This window comes from Oxyura jamaicensis, chromosome 1 (genome assembly GCF_011077185.1).
Source record: "Oxyura jamaicensis isolate SHBP4307 breed ruddy duck chromosome 1, BPBGC_Ojam_1.0, whole genome shotgun sequence".
Classification (NCBI taxonomy): Eukaryota; Metazoa; Chordata; class Aves; order Anseriformes; family Anatidae; genus Oxyura; species Oxyura jamaicensis.
The window spans coordinates 155,034,875-155,056,507 of NC_048893.1; the positions used below are offsets into that span (position 1 = coordinate 155,034,875).

Sequence of the window (21,633 nt, forward strand, 5' to 3'; positions counted from 1 at the left end):
GAACAAGATCTGAAATTAAACTGTGTTATCATAACGGTTTTTATATAAGATGGAAACTCAATCATCCATTCATTGCACTTAAAAGTTATTTTAGATTGTTCCTTCATACAGTATAATTGCTTATGTTAAAAAATAAAAATAAAAATAAAAAATGTTTATAGTTCACAATAACTGAGAAAAAGTAATATTCTAACTTTAGGCTGTACATAGTACAATGAATTTCAAAAACATATTTCCAGGAAATTGTCTAAAAATGGAATCAGCTAGAAGTAGGCTATAACAAACAAACAAACAAAAATCCATCCTCTGTTCTTCAATTCTCTTTATTATTTTTTTTTTTCCTTTATTCAAATTATTTTATTTTCTAATAGGGAGTATATTACAGTAGCATGCTGTTGTTACCAAACATGATATAACAATGTATTTTGTTAATATGAATATAAATGCATAGGTGCAGATGCCCTGGACATACCCTATCTAAAGAAACCTCCCTAATCTTATTTGTCACTGGCTGTGTATACTTTAACACTTTAAATGTACAGCAAAGCCATGAGCAGAAGAATGTGCCCATGAGCGCTGAGGAAGCTGCCCAATGCCATTGCAAACCATTCTTGATTATCTTTGGAAGGTCATGAAAAATGGGAGGAGTTCCTAAAGAATGGAAGAAAAGAAAAATCACTCCTTTGTTCAAAAAATAAAATAAAATAAAATAAAATAAGAAAGAAGATCCAGAGAACACCGGGAAAGTCAGTCTCACCTTGATTCTTGGGAGGGTGATGGAGTAAATAGTTCTGGAAACCATTTCCAAACACATGAAAGGCAAGAAGGTGATCACAGAATCACAAAACTGTAGGGGCTGGAAGGGACCGCAGGGGATCACCGGGTCTAACCCCCCTGCCAAAGCAGGTTCCCTAGAGCAGGTTGCATAGGTAGGCATCCAGAAGGGCCTTGAATATCCCCAGAGACGGAGACACCATAGTGATAGAGACCATTCAGTATGGATATATGAAAGGCAAGTCATGCTTAACCAACCTGATAACTCCTATGACTGAGTGACTGGCTTAGTCCATGAGGGGATAGAAATTGATGTTTTTTATCTCAGCTTCATTACAGCTTTCAGCAGTGTCCCATGTTAGATAACTTTAATTGTACTATGTACACTGTACTATGTACATTGTACTTGTACACTCATATGTAAACTGATGAAGCACAGGATACATAAATGAACAATGAGATAGACTGAAAGCCAGATGAACTGCATTCTCAGTGATCAGCAGCACCAAAGCCAGTCAAGACCAGTCACTAATTTGTGTACTAAAGGGGTTGACACTGGATCCAATACTGTTCCACATCTTTACTGATGAGCTGGATGATGGGTCAGTGTGATCCTTCAGCAAGGTAATGGAAAATGCAAAACTGTGAGGAGTACTTGATACACCAGATAGGTGTGCTACCATTGAAAGAAACCTTGACAGGCTGGAGAGATCTACCAACAGGAATCTCGCAAATTGCAACAAATGAAAATGTGAATTCCTCCTCCTGAGAGGAATAATCCTGTGTACCAGAACAGGCTGGAATGTAGCCTGGCAAAGAAGAATGTATGGGTTCTGCTGGACAGAAAGTTGAATATAAGCCAGCCTTGCAGCAAAGAAGGCTGACAGTCTTCTGGAATCCATTACGAAGAGTGTTGATATCAGGTGGAGGGAGGTGATCCTTCCTCTGTACTCAGCACTGGTGAGGAGTGTGAGTACCTGGAGTGCTGTGTCCAGTTCTGGCCTTCCCAATACAAGAAAAACATAGACATTAGGGAGCTCGTCCAGCAAAGAGTCACAAAAAATGATGGATGGATTGGAGTATGTCTCATATGAGGAGAGACTCAGAAAGCCAAGATAGGTTAGCTTGGAGAAAAGAAGACTCAGGAGAGAATCTAGTCAGTGTTACAAATACCATGCACCAAGTCTGAAGATTGATCCATTAATATGTATCACATTGGAACATTTACTGATGCTACCTGCATTTTGATTCTCGGGCAGTTTTATATCGTATATCCCTTATTCCCCACCACTATTTATTTATTTTTTTAATGTTATTATTCCTTATTCCTTTGTACACAGAAATAACTAGTTGGAGATAGTACTCAAAGTACATTACCAAAATTACTCATAATCATATATTTAGTACATTATTTGCCTAGGATTGTTAAAGATGGACCAGACAAATGTTATCCCTCTTCATTTTCTCCTGCCTAAACTGACAATTATGGGAAGTGGAAATCCTTACCTGTTTCTGAGTCCTTGAAGCATGGACACACAAATGGGATAGAGAGTGATATTACACAGAGCCATAGCAAAGAAAAGATGTAATAAGAAGATGGGACAGACTGCAGAGATGAGGCACAGTGCTTGTATTATTCAAGTATATTAACCATACACATTTTACGCTGGGTAAAATTTTATCTTTTCTGTCTAACCCCATTTGTTTCTTCCTGCTTCCCCTTCCCCTACACGTTCCCTCTTCAATTTGAACAGTTCCACCAAAAACCTCCAAGATCATGGACCCTCAGATTTGCATGCTAACAATGTCCATGTGTGTCTGCAGTTTCTTGATTGCTCATCAATTAGTATGACTGAAGGGGCTTGTCTCTTGTTTTTGTCTCGATCATGTATTTCTGTCAGGTTTGTGTCTATGGATGTTTTGCTTAGAGTTTCCACCTTTTCATAGCATGAGAGAATCATAGATTGGCTTGGGTTTGAATGGACCTTAGAGATCATCTAATTACAAGCCCCCTGCCATAGGCAGGGATGCCACCCACTAAATCAAGTTGCCCAGGACCTTGTCCAACCCGGTCTTGAACACCTCCAGGGATGAGACATCCACAATTTCTCTGGTTAGCCTGTTCCAGTGCCTCACCACCCTCTGAGTGAAGGATGTCATCCTAACCTCTAATCTAAATCACCTTTCTTTTAGTTTAAAACCATTCTCCCTTGTCCTATCATTATCTTCCTGAAAAACAATTCTACATCTTTTTTATAAGCCACCTTTAAGCACTGAAAGGCTACAATAAGGTCAGCTCAAAGCCTTTTCTACTTCAGGCTGAATGGCCCCAACGTTCTCAGCCTTTCTTCATAGGAGAGGTGATCCAGCCCTCTAATCATCTTCATGGTCCTTCCTTGGACCTGCTCTAACAGGTCTACATCCTTCTTGTGCTGGGGGCTCAAGACCTGGACTCAGTACTCCAAGTTGGGCCTCACAAGGGCAGAGTAGAGGGCAAAAATCACCTCCCTAGACCTGCTGGCAACTCCTCTGCTGATGCAGCCCAGGATGCAGCTGGCCTTCTGGGCTGCAAGAGCACACTGCTGGCTCATGTCAAGCTTTTCATCTACCAGATCCCCCAAGTCCTTCTCCACAAGGCTCTTCTCAATGAGTTATTCTAATCTGTATACATGTCTAGGATTGCCCTGATCCAAGCATAACACCTTGCACTTCGACTTGTTGAACCTCATTAAGTTCATGTGGGCCCACTTCTCAAGCTTGTCCAGGTCCCTTTGGATAGAATCCCTTCCTCCTGTTCTATCAACTACAGCACTCAGCTTGGTGTCATCTGCAAACTTGCTGTGGGTGCACTCAATCCCACTGATATCCCCAAAAGCTATTAAACTGTACCGGTCCCAAGATAGACCCCTTAGGGATACCACTTATCACCAGCCTCCACCTGGACATAGAACCATTAACCACTACTCTCTGGGTGCAGCATTCAAGTCAATTCCTTATCAACTGAATGGTCCACCTTCAAATTTATATGTCTCCAACATAGGGATCAGGGGGACTGTGTCAAAGGCCTTGAAGAAGTTCGGGTAGATGACATCAGTCGGTCTTCTCTTGTCAAGTGATGTAGTACTTCATCACAGAAGGCGACCAGATTACTCAGGCAAGATTTGTTCTTGGTGAAACTGTGGTGGCTGTCTTGGATCACCACTTTATCTTTCATGTGCCTTCACATTACTTCCAGGAGGATCTGTTCTATGATCCTTCCAGGCACAGAGATGAGGCTCACAGGTCTGTAGTTCCCCAGGTCCTCCTTTCTATCCTTTTTAAAAATGGGAGCGGTGTTTCCCTTTTTCCAGCCAGCAGGGACTTCACCTGAAAGACTTCACCTGCCAGGACTTGTCAAATATGTTGGAGAGAGGCTTAGCAACTACATCAGCCATTTCTCTTAGTATACCTTTTGATAAGTTCCTCAGTCAGACATCTGTGACATAAATGTTCATACACTCCGCATAACCTTGTCAATTAGTGTGATTGACTAGGTTTTTTTTTTTTTTTTTTTTTTTTTTTTTTTCTGTTAATGCCTCTCTCATCATTTATTGGTTAAGTTTTTGTCTCTGTATGTTCTTATGGCTTCCTACTTTTCTTATTATACCCTTTTGCACTGAAATGGTTCTTGACCATAATTTCTGCCTTGCCATTTTATGAGGTTCATTTTCAGAACAAGACATACTCTTAAAACTCTGTCTATTTCTGCATTCATTCCCACAGGAAAGATCATATGCAAACATTTAGAGGGACTGTAGTGTTTATGAGACAGGTTCCTGTTGTGTGACAAAGACTGAATACACCTCTCTTCATTATACTCTTAGGCTATAAAACCTTCATATTAACAGAGTGTTTCTAGTGCCCTCCACTAGTCTGAGCAAATGTCAGGAGGAGTATTGTGCAAAATCTCTTCACATTTATTCTCTACTGAAAGATTGATTTCTGGAACAGAGTAAGAGAAGAAGCAGATCCTGAATGTACAAAAGGTGCAGGCTATAAATAATATCATACAATTTTTTACACAATGCTACTGTGTTACTTGATTAAACATATTTGTGGAGGGAAAGATACAACAATAGCAAAAGCAAATATAACAACAGCATTTCACTTTAAATGGGAAAAGAAGTTAAGAGGATACTGAAAAGGATCAGCTGAACAGGTAAAATAGTACTGTGGGAGAGTATGTCAGAAATACAGTGCAACAATATATTTGTTAAAAACTTTAATAACAGAGGAATCAAAGATAGTAAGTGACAACATTTTAAAAAAATTATAAAGAACACCTGAAGCACTACAGATTGGTAAGTTTGACTTATGTGAATCTGTAGAAACAATAAATAATGAAGTAAACAATACATAATGAACAATACATAATGAAGTAAACAATACATAATGAAGTAAATAGTGATATAGACAAAATTATTATCCTGGGAAAGACTGATACAGATTCTTAAGGAATTACTTCCCTCTATAAAGGCTATTAAAGATTTTTGGAGAAGCCAAGAAATGGATGGGTATTTTGTTAAATATTTTTATTTTTATGTCCTCAGCAAATCTGGTTATCAGAAGTGTTTAAAGAATTTAATCACTGTCAGCTAAGTGCACCTTTTCATGGGCTAATAATGTATTAAACTATCAAAGAACAAAGTCAGATCATCAATATTCCTAGTAAAAGTAAATGGAAAAGTTATGTGATAACCTGTCTTGGAAGTTGAGTTTTTTAGTGTATTATAAGTTGGCTGAAGATACAAAATAATTTAGAAGAGTCAAAACTGAGCTGACTGTGAAAAGCTGTAGCATATTCTCATGAAAATCTAAGTAGCTTATCTTACCAAAATTTAAACAGACCTGCAGTTACCACTAAGGCAGAATTAACCTCCTGCAACAGTGTGGACTGTGTGGGGCTAGAAAGCAGATTTTCAGAAAAGGATCTGTGAGTATGGGTGGACAAGTTGAGCATCAGCCAGATATGCTCCCTTGTGGGAGATGCCAACAGCATACTGATCTGCATTAGGAAGGGTGTTGCAACAGGTCAGGGCAGGTAGTCCTTCCCCTTTATCCAACACTGGTGAGATTGCAGCTGGAGTGCTGTGTCCAGTCCAGGACAAGTATGAAATGTAGTAGATCAATTCCAGCAGAGAGTCAATGTGATGGTCAGGCAGCCAGGGCATGTATCATATAAGAAGCTGAGACAGTTGGGTTTGTACAGCTTTGAGAGAGATTTCAGTGGAAAACATCTTGCTGTCTATAATTGTTTATTGGATGGGTATAAAGAAGATGAGGCCAGACTTCTCTGAGAGTTGCACTACAGAAGGACAAGAGGAAACAAACACTAGTTGGAATGTCTCGATATAAGAAAAGTTTGTTTGTGTTTGTTTCACTATTAGGGGAATCAAACACAAAGAGGTATCTGAAAGAGTTGGTGAAATCTCCATCCTTGGAGACAGTCTGGACTTAATTGGGCAAGGCAACATACTTGAACTGGATCTGTTTTGAACTGAAGGTTTTACTGGGTGGACTCTATAGTCTCTTTCCAACATATGTGACTAAATGATTTTATGATTCTTTGAAAGAATTACTGGTGTGTAGCCCCAGTACTAAACATATTTGTATTCTATTCTTAACCTTTTATTTTAGTTCAATCTCACTTCTGGAGTGAATGAAACATTTTTTTTTCTTCCTTTCTTTCATAAGTTTTTCTTTTGAGATGTGACAGAATGGGACAAAATCTTTATTTTCTTTTAATCTACTTAAGAATCTGAGTATCTCCAAAGTACTTCCCAATAAACTGTTTGACTCAGTTACAGAGCAGAAGTCTTTCCCAGCTTATGTTATTGTAGCAGGGAATAAAATCAGACTTTGGTTCTGTGAAACAAAATAAAAATCATGCTTCTAAAACAAGGAACACTTAGAATGTTTTCTCTATGATCAGTTGTCCAGATTTAAGCTAGGACAGAGTTACTTTTCCTCCTAGTAGCTGGTAGGGTGCTATGTTTTGGATTAGGATGAGAAAAGTGCTGATAACATGCTGATGTTTTAATTGCTGCAGAGCAATGCTTACACTAAGCCAAGGACTTTTCAGCTTCTCACTCTGTCCTGCCAGCAGGCAGACTAGTGGTGCAACAGAATCTGGGTGGGGACAGACCCAGGACAGCTGATTCAAACTGGCCAAAGGGGTATTCCATACCATCTAACGTCATGCTAAACAATAAATAGGGGTGGATAGACATGGTGGGGGGGAGCGGCTGCTTGGGGATAGGCTGGGCATCGGTCAGTGGGTGGTGAACAATTGTATTGTGTATCACTTATTTTGTACACATTATAATCAGTAGTACTATTATCATTATTATTATTATTATTATTATTATTTTCTGTCCTAATAAACTGTCTCTATCTCAACACACAGGCTTCACTTTCCTGATTCTCTCCCCTATCCCAGAGAGGGAGGGGGGAGGGGGAGCAAACAGCTGAGTGGTGCTTAGACGCCGGCTGGGTTAAACCACAACATCCGTTCTCTGCAAAAACTTAAACCCTCTTTATTCTCTGTCTTGATATCCTGTCTGTCAAGTTTCCTACTACTTATTATGAAGCAGTATCTATAACTTCATATAAGTTTTATTTCAAGTTAGGCATGCTTACATAAAGTTTTCTTCTTCTAAAAGAAAATTGTATCTTAACTCAGCAACACTTCTGAATTTTGAGGCAGATATCTTCTTTAAACTCCTCAATGTAATGCGTCAATAATTTTGCTTGTTAGCTACTTCATGAATATTAGGTAAAGGGATACATAAAGTATTAATCCAAAATGTTGTGCTGTTATATTCAAGAGATGTGACAAACTGTGTTTTATACAGACAAAGTTGTAAAAGGCAGAATTCATTATTGCTATTATTTAGTAACTGCAGGGGAGGTCTTATTCAGCAAATTTGTTATTACTGTTGATAATTAATTGAAGCAATCATAGTTCATAACTTTTCACTTCCATGTAAAGTCTGAATGCATGGTCATTTATTCACCATCACTTTAGACCAGATTTTTTGATGACTGGAGAGACTTTGATATAGAGGCATGCACTTTTAAAACCATTTAAGTAAATTATTATACCTACTATAACGCTAGTAGTTGCTATGATTAAATATATATATATATATATATATTGAAAATAGCTTGGCATTTAGAATTTTAGTAAAATAACTCTTCAGATATTCACAGAATGCTCCCCCACATAATAAATATTAAATCAGTTAAAGAGAGTGAGTAAAGGTTTGAAGACCCCATCCTGTTTACAATCATTGAAACTATTCTATTGTTCTTTAAGCTGTTAAATATTCAGCAGAACAAGAAGTGAAAGATGGATCTCTTGCTGGGTAAGTGCCTCCATCCTCACTAAAAATTCTTCTGGCATTCCTTTTTGCCCAGCTGACGTTTAATTAATTCAATGATGAAGAGTTTTTAAGAAAAAATAGGAAGCATCTATATACTTCATGAAGCAGACAAATTGTTTAAAACTTTTCTGACAGCTGCCTGCTGAATCTAATTTGGGGTATTCATTCTTCTAGCAGGATACTGGCTAAAAAATGGACCTTCCAATTATTCTCCTTTGCAACACATGGTTGGATAAATACATACAACAGAAGATAGTTCTTGACTGAGAACTCTAAATGAAATACCAAATACATTAAGACTTATGGTGGTGGTTTCCTTAAACCACATTATTTCCCAAGTATTTTTATGCAATAAATTCCTACCATTTTTAAATATGCTAGGTGGGGTGGGGTGGTGGTTTCTTGCTGTTGTTTGTTTACTTGTTTTGTAGAAATGATTTATAGTTGCCACATCCTCTCTTGCATTGCATAAAACCCTTGCATTACTGACTTGAAACTTCAGTCCCTGAGTCAGCAAGGTGCATGTCACACAAATATAAAAAAGAAATATAAACATTGTGACAGTTACAACCACAACATCTATGAATTACACACCCTACTTTAACAGTAAATGTCATAATGCACAGTTGGGCAGATAAATTGGCCTTGGGTTGAAGGAGGGATAAATGCACATATGGAATTTCTCAACTTCTAATATATTAGAACACTTAAACAGCAAAAACCAAACCAAACCAACCAACCAAAAAAAAAAAAAAAAAATTAAATGTATGTAGGTATATGTAGAATTCTTCCTTTCCCCTGTTTTTGATGCTTTATCTCTAGATTAAGATTTGGTTACCTTTAAACTAAATTAAAAACCATATTTGGAGGCAAATGGAGACAGCCAACATGGCTTCATTAAGGAGAAATTGTGCCTAACAAAACTGACTTTTTACAACAGGGGTACGGCATTGGTGGATAAGGGAAGAGCAGCTGTCGTCTACCTGGACTTGTGCAAAACACTGACACGGTCATGCATGACATCCTTGTCTCTAAATTGGAGAGACATAGATTTGATGGATGGATAAGGGTGTATAAGATTTGATGGATAAGGAATTGACTAGATGGTTGTACTCAAAAAGTCTAGGTGGAGACCAGTGACAAGCAGTATTCCTCAGGGTTTAGTATCACGGCTGGCACTATTTAACATCTTTGTTAGTGATATGGACAGTAGGATTGATTGCACCGTCAACAAATTTGCTGATGACACCAAGCTGTGTGGTGCAGCCAACACACTAGAGGAATGCCATCCAGAGGGACCTGGACATGCTTAGGAGATGGGTCTGGGTAAACCTCATGAAGTTCAACAAGGCCAAGTGCAAGGTCCTGCACCAGGGTCAGGGCAATCCCAAGCACAAACACAGACTGAGTGGAGATTGGAACCAGCCCTGAGAAGAAGGACTTGGGGGTGCTGGTTGATGAAAAACTCAACGTGAGGTGACAATGTGTGCTTACAGCCCAGAAAGCCAACGATATCATGGGCTGTATCAAAAGAACTATGACCAGCAATTCGAGGAACTGATTCTCCGTCCTCTACTCCACTGTTATGAAACCCCACCTGGAATAATGTATTCAGCTTTGGGGACTGCAGCCCCAGGAGGGGGAAGAACATAGACTTTTAAATGTAGTGAGTCCATAGATGTAGTGATTCCAGAGGAGGACCATGAAGATCATGAGAGGGCTGGAGCACCTCTCCTATGAAGACAGGCTGAGGGAGCTGAGGTTGTTTAACCTGGAGAAAAGAAAGCTCCAGATCTTATAGCAGCCTTCCGGTACCTAAAACAGGTGTACAAGAAAGACAGAGAGGTTAGAAAATAGTACACATGAGTTTGAAATTTTCTTTACCTTGAAAAAAGCCTCAGTAACAAATTGCTGTATTTTACAGAACTCAAAAAAAAGTTCAGACTCTCAGAGAAGATAAATATCTCAGGTATATGCCCAAAGACATATATCAAGTTGCCAGAGGTAAGTGGTGGTTTGTTTTGCTTTTTGTTGCTGGCATTCTTGTAGGGACAGAGTAAGTTATTTCCAAGTCCAAAGAAAAATCATTTCAGTTTTCCTGAAAACATAGCAAACAATGTAAAGCATCAGAATCAAGTAAAGAATTATTATAATTATAATTATAATTATTATTATTATTATTCCATTCTTGTTGGGTTTATAGGGTTTCACTTTTTCTTTTTCTTTTTTTTTTTCTTTTTCATTTTTATCAGAGATGAATGGTTAAGAAATAGGTACAACTCTTTTTTTTTTTTTTTTTTTTTTTTTTTTACTTTGTTCAGAAATATCAATAACTTTACGTGTGATTTGTTAATGACCGTTGGCACATCCTCTTTAGTTAAAATTGTTCTACATGGTTTCTGAATTTAGACATGTCAAGGTAAGTTAAAAATGTACCACGATTTTTATTCTCCACAGACAAGCAGAAGTCTGACAACTCTTACGCAATGCAAATTTTCTTTTGCTGAAAGAGTGGATGACTTAATATTTTTCAGATTTTCCCAGGGGCTCTCAGCAATATTTTGAGGCACTATTTTGGGAAGGAAGTAATTTTCCCCAAATAATCCAGATCTTGTATCCAGGACATTATCTTCTTCAAGGTCATAACCAATTTATTTATAAAATTTACCGACTTTTGCTGCCCCACTGAATAGGACTGTCTTCATATTTAGTTTAGACTAGTTTGAACGCAATGTTATTTTGATTGCAATTATACAAAAAAAAAAAAAAAAAAAAAAAAAGGAAAGAAATGCTAAGGGATAAGTTTGTGATTTGATCTCTAAAAGCATAAGGTAACCTCACAATATCCTCTATGAGCTACTGAAAAGGAAAGCAGTGTCTGGTGTGTGCACAGCTATGGTGCACTTCACCATCCCATGGTTCTTAGCTGTGGCTGAGGGTAGAAGTCTTTAACTCTCAGTCTCAGAGAGCCTACAGGGTTAAGTAGACATAAGCTAGAGGAGATCCACAGACATTAGCTCTCTGTAAACAAACAAACAAACAACAGCAACAAAACCCACATTATTTTAAAGTACTTTTACAACCCAAAATGGTAGGTTTGCTGTACTGTGGCTCCTGAGTCATATGTATTAGTCATTCCACATGAAGATAATCCCTGTTTTCTGCTCGCTTTGCTATGGCATTAGCACATGTTTAACATAACAGTGCAAATTCTCTGTGGACTGATTGTTGAAAATGGGATGTATCTGTGTGGTCAGTAAATACTAGAATGGAAGAAGGCACAAAGGGTGACAGACACAGGACATGTGCTCATTATGCACAGGGGAGAATGCAGGGATTGACCACAGGTGTTGTAAAGAAAGATGCATTTACCTGGACACAAAGAGGACCAGAGTGAGGCTTTTTTAGATAAATCACTGTATTAGTTGAGTGGATCATCTGGTAGTATAAATGGCCTTCCCCAAGTTAATGAAAAAGTGTGAAAGTCTTCCTGATCTAACCAGACCAGCAGGGCGAAAACATGTATGTGGCTCAATTCAGCACAGACTATAAAATGTGAGCAACCAACAAAATAAACCTTGAAGAGAGAAACAGGCTTGAGCTGACTTTAACCTACATAATCGTTTCCATCCATAAAGGACACACAGCATTTTGATGGTGATTACATACAGACTGGTGATGGAAATCATGTCATGTTTGTACTGTGATCCAACTGTATATTAAAATTGGTGTATTGTGCTTGTGATGTGATTTCAGTACATTGCTGTGTCTAGTAATTTTTGTTTGCTTTTTTGAAATAACAAACCATTTGCTTTTTTAAAAAGAAGAGCCCAATTGTTAAACAGTGTTTTAAGAGTATAATTCAGGTTAATGGGGTTACTCCAAAATAGGTCAGGTAGGGGAAAAATTCTGACAAACAAAAAATGCTTTCAACAAAATCAGGCTGCTAAACATTATAAATAGTGTTTTATGAAAATTAAAAAGGTTAAATTAGAAATATTAATAGTTTTAAACAGACTAGTTCTTCCTAAAACACTGCTTTAGCAGCAAGGTGCTTCCCTCCTGCTTCCTCTCTCACCCCTCTGTCATCTGAGTTTGTTTTATTAACAATCTAGTCAATGTGTTACTAAGAAAAAAAATGTTATCTTATAGCTAAAAGTACTTTGTATACACAAGCTGTTGTTAGCATTTGTGAAACACAATTATTATTATTACTATTATTATTATTATTGTGGCTTAAAGTAAAGCTCTTTCCATCACTAGTACAAAGGTTTTCTTCTCAGTAATTGGCTCCAGTCATACTATTTAATCATTACCCAAATATTATATCTATGTTATTTTCTCTTCCACCAATCCCTAAATGTCAAAACTCATATTGGTTACTGTCTCTGCCGCTCTCAGAGAAGACAGCTCCACTTAATCACGTGTCCCTAGGAGGAGAGGTCTTTTTAGAAGTACTGAACAGAAAGACAAATAAACAAGAATAAATAAATAAATAAATAAATAAGTTGAAACTTATACATCTTCCCAGGTAGAAGCTGCAGGATCTTACTATTCAGGCATAAGAATCAGCAAGATCCTACTTTTCCATCTCTTTCCACTGAACTTTTCTTTATGATCTCAGGGTATGTCATCACATTAATGAAATACAGCTGACATGCAAACCTCCGCACAGCAGGCACTCTTGCATTCCTAAAATTCTCTAAATTAAATATATGTGAAAGTAAAGGAGATGCTTGATGTTTCTGAAATAAGAAAGATTTGCAGGAAATAAGCATTTGAAACCTGACAGCTACATATTATTTGCACCCCATGAATCTAAGAAGATTTTCTGTGATTATCACTGTTAGCTAGAACATGTCATTCTCTTTCATATTGTGATGACTCTTTGTGTCTCAAGCAAATTGTCTTTCTCATACTTTTATGTGAATATGAAGAGTTGCAGTCACTAGCAGAATGACAAATTTACAACTATAAAATACTATACATTTTTTGGAGATTGCCTTGTGATTTATGTAGAGACTGTTTATAAAAGAACATGAAACGCTGAAAGTGAATATAAAGAATCTCTGACAGTAAATCAGCATTTCAAAAAATATATGTGAAAAAAGTCACTTAGATCAGTTGCTGTATTTAGTGATATGAGTCTTCTGCACCTTTGTTTCTAGCTTGTCTAATGATTTTGTTAGAAATCTTGCTATGTGTAAAATTAAGAAATGCAAGCAACTGACAGAAACAGAAATTTTGAAAAGTTGGAGAATAGAGCCATATATCTTCATATGTGAAGTGGCATCTCTGTGGAAAAAAAGATAAAAAGGAGGATTTTCCTCTATTCTCTTACTTCCCACATCTTTTCTCAATTAAATTCTCAGATAAAATAAAATGTTTTGAAAATAAATTTTACATTTTTGGGGGGAAAGCTATATATTTAGAATGAAAGTAAAAACTGAAACTCATTTCATTCAAATTTGTCAATGCATATTTTTCAGTGTACATTGGCAAACTTTTTAGTTTAAATGTTAAAAGAATTCAAGCTGTTTAAACACATATACATTAATTTTTATGGTTTGCAGAAAATATAAATAGAACTGATGTTCAGAGTTTAAAATGGCATGAGTTCTAGAATTCTTTACAGTATTGAATACTAGGGAGAAATTATGAAGTCTATATAGTGTAGAGTTATGAAAAGTAGCAGGAACTTTTAATTGTTCCTAAAAATGCTTAAGACTGTAGTGATTTTTTCAAACTTGTCTGACTTTTCTAGATGGAACATTTTATGAGTATGATCTATTATTCCTTTCAGATAGTTGGTCAAAAGTTCAGGATTTTCAGACTTGCAGGCATTCTCCTTATTGTTTATATAATTGCTAATTATGTCTACCTTTCATGAAGAGTAATGTCCTTATATGTTTCCTGAATTACAGCTACTGAGTTTTGTAAAGACATGATCACTGCTATGAAACGGGTAATAGACGTGAAAGAATACAATAAGTGTCCAACACCATTCTTCATAGAATCACAGAATGGTTTGGGTTGGAAGGGACCTTCCAACCCAGGAAGGCAACCCTGGAAGGGAAGGCATCTAGTTCCAAACCCCTGCCACGGGCAGGGACACCTATCACTAGACCAGGTTGCCCAAAGCCCCATCCAACCTGGACTTGAACACTTCCAGGAATGGGGTATCCACAACTTCTCTGGGCAACATGTTCCTCACCACCCTCACAGTGCCTCACCACCCTCAGAGCAAAGAATTTTTTTTCCTTTTATCTAACCTTATCTAGGTACTGGAAGACTGCTATAAGACCTCCCCAGAGCCTACTCTTCTTCAGGCTGAACGGCCCCAGCTCCCTCAGACTGGGAGAGGTGCTCCAGTCCCTTGATCATTTTTGTGGCCATCCTCTGGACTCGTTCTAATACCTCCACGTCCTTCTTGTGCTGGGAAATACTTCTATGTCCTTCTTATGCTGTGGGAAGCACACTCATTCTTCACTTAACTTTTTTTGTAAAACCTAGAAATACATGTTCTCTCTTTTAAATTGTTTGCTTAATTCTATATCCACAGTTAATTGCATTTGTATTATAATACACAACGAGAATACCTAAGCCCTGTTGACCTCAAGAAATTTTAAATGACAGGGTGGAGAACAAGGATAGTTAAAGAATGAAGGAGCATAGAGAAGTTCCCCAGGGATCTGGTTACAAGATGGACAAGGACAGTTCATAGATCTCTCTTTTAAAGCAATATGGTGACAAGAAACAGAATGACAAGAAGATGGGCTTTGCTTCTGAAACATTAAAAATATCCTTATATCTCAAGCATTTTAGCAGTCAATCTCAATACTTCTAGAGCTAGAAGTATTTCAGGTTGGGATAGGTTTCAGCTGTGGGAATTCAGGATATGTATTTCACTCCTTAAGTATTATTCCTTTTGCACCAAAGTACAATTATAGTTCTCACCTACAGAATTATTCTTATCTGTTCTCTATGGTTCCTTTAAAGAGAAAATTAGCTGCAATAAATATGGCTATTAATGAAAATATTGAATACAGCTGGTGCATGAATTCACACACAAATTAAACTCTTAATAAGAAGTTACATTCCTACTGGTAAATGGGTCTTCTTGGTGGTGTAATAGCAGCACAATAATGCACAGAAAATATCTTCTGGTCCAGAAGGATTTGTAATACAGAAAACACCTTTACAAGTTACAAGTGTTTTCTTTGCATCACAGTTTCCCAGGGTATGGTCACAGTAGTGGCTCTGACAGATTCCTGTTTTATTCCTCTACTTGCAACAATAATAATAATAATAAATATTTTTACCAGGAAGTCCCTGTTTTGTAAAATTAATTGAAGCAAGGATTATTTATTTTATTGTATTATGACCCAGTTCTGAGAACAAAAGCAAATGTTTCTCAACTACTAGTCAAGTAAATTTCTAAACTATGTGATTTCAATCATAATCAATTAGCTGATTTCTACCAGCTGTGGGACCACCACAGATTCTTTCTCTTTGTCTTCTGATCTGAGTTTTTCTTTGTTCAAACATTCCTGAAATTTTTCATAGTGTATTTTCTAGTACTTCAATGTCTTCAATGTCTTAGAACTCTTAATTCTATATTCACTGTGAATTGCTTTTTTACTTTGTATGTAGTGAATTAAACCAAACCTTTTTTTTTTTTTTGTTTTCAAAATTCATTTTTACAGATATAACCAAATTAAGCAGTAAATATACTTAACTGTTATTTCCTAAGCAAAATCATTAAGCATTTTTTCTACTTTATTTAGAATTAACAATCCAAGAACAATATTTAACACAAAATAGACATGCAAAATGAGAAAAAAAAAAAAAAAAAAAAAAAAGACAGAGGCAAGTGCCATTTGTTTTAGAAGCTTTTTATGAATATTAGTAGAATTTTCCTGATAAGCTTCCAGATGATGAGTTTGATAATAATACGTAGTATAATGAGAAACTAACAGTGTAAGGAAGGGACTGCCTTCTCAATAGTCACCACTCATGATGTGGTGGTTTTACCCAGCTGGGCAGCTGAACTCCACCACAACCACTCTCACTCCCTCTCCCTCAAAAGGAAAAGGGGGAGAAAATACGATGAAAAGGGCTAAAGGGGTAAGATAAGGCCAGGGAGATCACCAATTATAATCACAGGAGAAACAGATTCAGTGTAGGGGGGATAATATAATTTATTACCTATTACTAACAATCTAGAGCAGTGAGAAACTAAAAACAATCTAAAAACTCCTTCCTCTCATCCACCTTATTCCACTTCCTACCCCTGAGCAGCACAGGGGAATGGGGAATGGGGGTTGCAGTCAGTCCATGATGCCTCATCCCCATCACTTCATCACCTTCATGGTCACTCTCTGCCCCTGCTCCAACATGGGGCCAGTCCATGCTGGTTGCCATCCTTCTCAAACTGATCCTGTGTGAGCTTCTAACAAGCAGCAGCTTTTCAAGAACTGTTCCAAATATGAGTCTCTACTGCAGGGTATATCCATCAGTTGCAAACTGCTCCAACACGGGTCCCCCACAGGCAGCAGCTCCCCACAGGCCCCTGCTCCTGCGTGGGCTCCTCTCCACAGGCTGCAGCTCCAGCCTGGAGTCTGCTCCATCTGGGATTCTCCACAGGCCGCAGCCTCCTCCAAGCCACATCTACCTGCTCCACTGTGGCATCCTCCACAGGCTGAAGCGTGGAGATCTGCTCCTCCATGGTACACCATGGACTGCAGGGAGACAGCGTGATCTACCATAGGACTCTTCCACAGGCCAAAAGGGAAATTTTGCTCTAGTGCCTGGAGGACCTTCAGCACTTCTTTTGCACTGACCTTGGTGTCTGCAGGGCTGGTTCTTACTCTTCTCTCCCAGGTGCTGTCACAGAGCAGATTTTTGCTCTTTCATAAATCTGCTCTCACAGAAGCACAAACAACATTACTTATTGGCTCGGCTTGGGTCAGTGGCAGGTCCCTTTGGAGCCATCTGAAACTGGCCCTTATCTAACATGTGGCAGCTTCTAGATTCTTCTCACAATGGCCACCCCTGCAGCCTCACTGCTACCAAAACCTTGACATGTAAATCCAATACACATGACTGAATCATTATCCAAAGCATGAAACAGATGAGGAAACAACAATAATAAACCCCAAAGCCTATGAGAACATCTCAATTTGCTATGGAAGAAAATCACAGAATCACAGAATAGTCTATCTAGGTTGGAAGAGACCTCCAAGATCACCGACTCCAACCTCTGACCTAACGCTAACAAATCTTCCACTAAACCATATCCCTAAGCTCTACATCTAAACGTCTTTTAAAGACCTCCAGGGATGGTGACTCAACCACTTCCCTGGACAGCCTATTCCAGTGCCTAACAGTAAAGAAGTGCCATTCAGTAAAGAAGTTCTTCCTCATATCCAACCTAAACCTCCCCTGGCACAACTTCAGCCCATTCCCCCTCGTCCTGTCACCAGGCCCGTGGGAGAATAGACCAACCGCCACCTTGCTACAGCCTCCATTCAGGTACCTGTAGAGTGCAATAAGGTCACCCCTGAGCCTCCTCTTCTCCAGGCTAAACAGTCCCAGCTCCCTCAGCCGCTCCTCGTAAGACTTGTTCTCCAGACCCTTCACCAGCTTTGTAGCCCTTCTCTGGACTCGCTCAAGCACCTCCATGTCCTTCCTGTAGCGAGGGGCCCAAAACTGAATGCAGTACTCGAGGTGCGGCCTCACCAGAGCCGAGTACAGGGAGAAACAAAACAAAACAAACAAACAAAAACCCTGTCCTACACAGGCAACATTTTACATATTAAAGAAGCACACATTAAGAATCTGTTTTCCATAAGTTTATACAGACTTATTTAAAGATATAGCTACTCAGAATTGTTTCATTTTAAATAAAATATTTTAGCTTACTATAAAGAAAATTATCAACATTTGTGGTAAAATGCTTGGACAATAATGGCATATAGAGATTCTATTTCACATGATACATATGCTACTAAATATTCAAACTGACACTCAACTGAATATTGCCTGGGTGGGAAAGACAGATAAGTGGGAGAATGGAATTGATGAGGTCTGTTTTGAGCCTTTTCTCCTTACCCCTTTGACTTTCTGTCTTAGAGGTATCTCTATATAGTCACCCACAGTACTTAAAGTATGTATTGACATTTCCTACATACAGGAGCTATTAAACCAACAAACAAACAAAAAGTTTCCTAAAATCCATCTGTTTTTTTTTTTTTTTTTTTTTTTTAATTAATTAACAAGTACCAATTGTGTCTATAGAGTATTTCCTGGAAAGAGCGATACCTTCAGTCTAAGGGATGTGAAGCTACTTTCATGTTCCCAGAGACTGGTTAGATCTGTGAACAATTATGCTAGAAGTGGGTCATTAATACATTGTATTTATAAAGAAAGCAGGTGATCATCAACTAATGGCTTATGGATAGGTGTATACAAATAAATTTAGGCACATACGGAATATTTCATAGAATCACAGAATGGTTTGGGTCAGAAGGGACCCTTAAGGTCCCTTCTAACTGGATCATCTAACTCCAGCCCCCCTGCAATAAGGTTGTGGATTGGGCTGTTTTACTGCAGTTACAGTGGTGAGTGAAAAACTAACAAACTTGCAAAATAAATGGCCATAGTTTTTTGTTTGTTTGCTTTCTTTGTTTTGTTGTTGTTTGTTTTTCTTTTGCCATTAAATTACCATAGACTTCATAGTGTTTATTGCTTGGAATAACAGCTTCCAAAGGAAATATTGCTTCTGTAAGTATTCTGATTGAAAGAATGCTATTTACTATTCTGCTTTCAATGTCAGGACTAGGAATAAACTGCCACCTAATGTATTTTTCAGAGCAGTATTACAAAGTCAACATTAATAACAAAATGGAAGGCCTCAGATATATATTTGGGTATGTGAATTTCTTTTTCTGTTTGCATTTTAATAGAAAAATATTTAATAGCTGCCCTCAACTGATCTGGTAAAATGCAGGAAGAACAGCCAAGTGCCATTCTCTGAGATACGTGGACACTTACTTTACTTGTCTGAAGGACACTGACCTTAGCGTAATGTCACAAATATCATTTTAACCAACAAAACTCATGCCAAATTAAAGATAGTTCTCCCGTTAACTTGTAAGCTAAAAACTCACCCAAACGAAACAGAAAATTAATGTCTTTGTTCTGAGAAAAGTATTCTCTGAATATCAATTTGCATATTTGATTTCTTCCTTAAAAGGTCTATAGGGACACCTTGTGGATTTGAATCTATCTGAACTGCTTGCTTGCTAATGGTATGACTTACAATGTAGTCCTTCAAGTAGACTCATGGAAAAATATTCTAACTTCTTATAAAAAGGGGAGATAAAGCATACACAGATGGCTTTCTGCCATATACTTTCATAAACCAGTGTTATACATTGGAAGCTCAGAGATCAGAAAAAGAGAGATTGGAATCTAAATACAGAATTTTGTTTTGAGGAACGAAAAAATGTCCTTTCAGGCTAACAACCATGAAATGTCCAAACATGCCCAAACATGTCCAAACACAACCATGAAATGAGATTATTAAAACATCAGATTTTTACTGCGTGATGAATTAGATGAATTTGAATTGTAGATTAGGCTTGTGAGGGTATATTAGGATATTGAGAGTCTGAAGAGTTTAATTGACTTTTATTGAATATATAATTTCTATTAGGTCCGGTGAGGTTTTTAAGTGTAAATACTGGTAAAAATATATGCCTCCATTTCCATATGTAAAATGTAATTAGAGCATTGTCCAACCAAGTCTTAGAGAACTGTGGTTTATATAAGAATACATATACCACACACACACACATACCAGTTATGTATATATAAGTGACATACACACACATATTAAGTATAATAGTAAAAGTGAATCTACCATTTATGGTAATTGGTTTATACAGGTATTTATAATAAACAGAAATAATTTCAAATCCTCACCATTTTTGAACAAAAATCTTGGCATTTATAGAAATAAGTTTTTCCTCTGAACTTTCTGTACACTTTTGTTATCAAAGTGCCATAGAGATTTTCCTATTACTAATTTTCTCAAGTGTCAATACACATCCAACATTTAAATATTAACCATGGCAAAGTTATGTATGATTTAAGCTACTGAAAAAGTCTATTTGTTATGTCAAGACTGTTGTGCTTTAACTGAGCCGACAGATAACCACCACACCTTCAGCCCACCCTCTCTGGGATGGGGGAGAGAATCAGAAAAAAATGAAGACTGTGGGTTGAGATAAAGACAGCTTATTAGGACAGAAAAGAAAGGAAAAGAATAATAGTAATGATAATAGTACTACTAGTAAATAATGTGTACAAAACAAGTGATGCACAATGCAATTGCTTGCCACCCGCTGACTGATGCCCTGCCTATCCAGTACTGCCAGCCAATACCCCCATTCCAGCCAGCTCTCCCGTATTAATTGTTCAGCATGATGTTAGATGGTATGGAATACCCCTTTGGACAGTTTGGGTCAGCTGTCCTGAGTCTGTCCCCTCCCATCTCCTGCTGAACCCCTAGCCTGCCCTCTGGCAGGACAGAGTGAGAAGCTGAAAAGTCCTTGGCTTAGTGTAAGCACTGCTCTGTGTGCTCACATCAGTGTGTTATTAACATTATTCTCATCCTAAATACCAAACACAGCACCATGCCAGCTACTAGGAGGAAAAATAACTCTATCCTAGCTGAAACCAAGACAGATTAAATACAGATGTTTCCTCAGTATTGTTTCTGATTACCTATGAGTTAATTAATAATGCTTACTTTGTGATCAAGATGATTGATGACATAACTAACTTTCATCTCTGGTATTGGGTCATTAGTTAATATTTGCAAATTATTTTGAAAAAGTGAAGCATCAGTTGTGTACTGTACAGTACAAAACTTGAAATTTCACTGGTAGTTCTTATGACCGAACAATTCACAAATTCCTTATAAATATTCCCCATCATCTATATTATTAGTTGTTCCTCAGTTCCCAAACTTGCATGGAATATTGTAGCTACCCAACTGTATTGAAGGTATGGATGTAGGAGAGAAAACTGTTGCCAAATAACATCATGGTAGAGAACTATATGCAAACAGGTTCTCTGGAAACTCGATAAGCAAGATTATGAAAAGAAATATAACATTTATTTTTCTTGATGATTATTACTGATTTTGTCAAGAATAATAGAAAGTGAGAAAAATGTCTAAGTCTTTGCTTAGATGAAGAAATACATGATTTTTGGCAGATGACAACTGTTCTTTTCTTCAGCATGGGCTTGTGTATGTACACTCACCTGCAAAATACATCAGAATTGACATGAATTTCCAAACTGATATAGACATCCGATATAATCACAGAATCACAGAATCACAGAATTTCTAGGTTGGAAGAGA

At 37.6% G+C, this 21,633-nt stretch overlaps 1 long non-coding RNA gene across 1 annotated transcript in view; it reads left to right on the forward strand.

The window, feature by feature from the left end:
* Positions 1-21,095: 21,095 nt before the first annotated feature.
* LOC118163114 overlaps positions 21,096-21,633 on the forward strand; it is a 7,300-nt gene continuing 6,762 nt past the window's right edge. The window contains exon 1 of the long non-coding RNA XR_004748856.1: positions 21,096-21,115. This is a non-coding gene — a long non-coding RNA (uncharacterized LOC118163114). The remainder of the gene's footprint in view (positions 21,116-21,633) is intronic.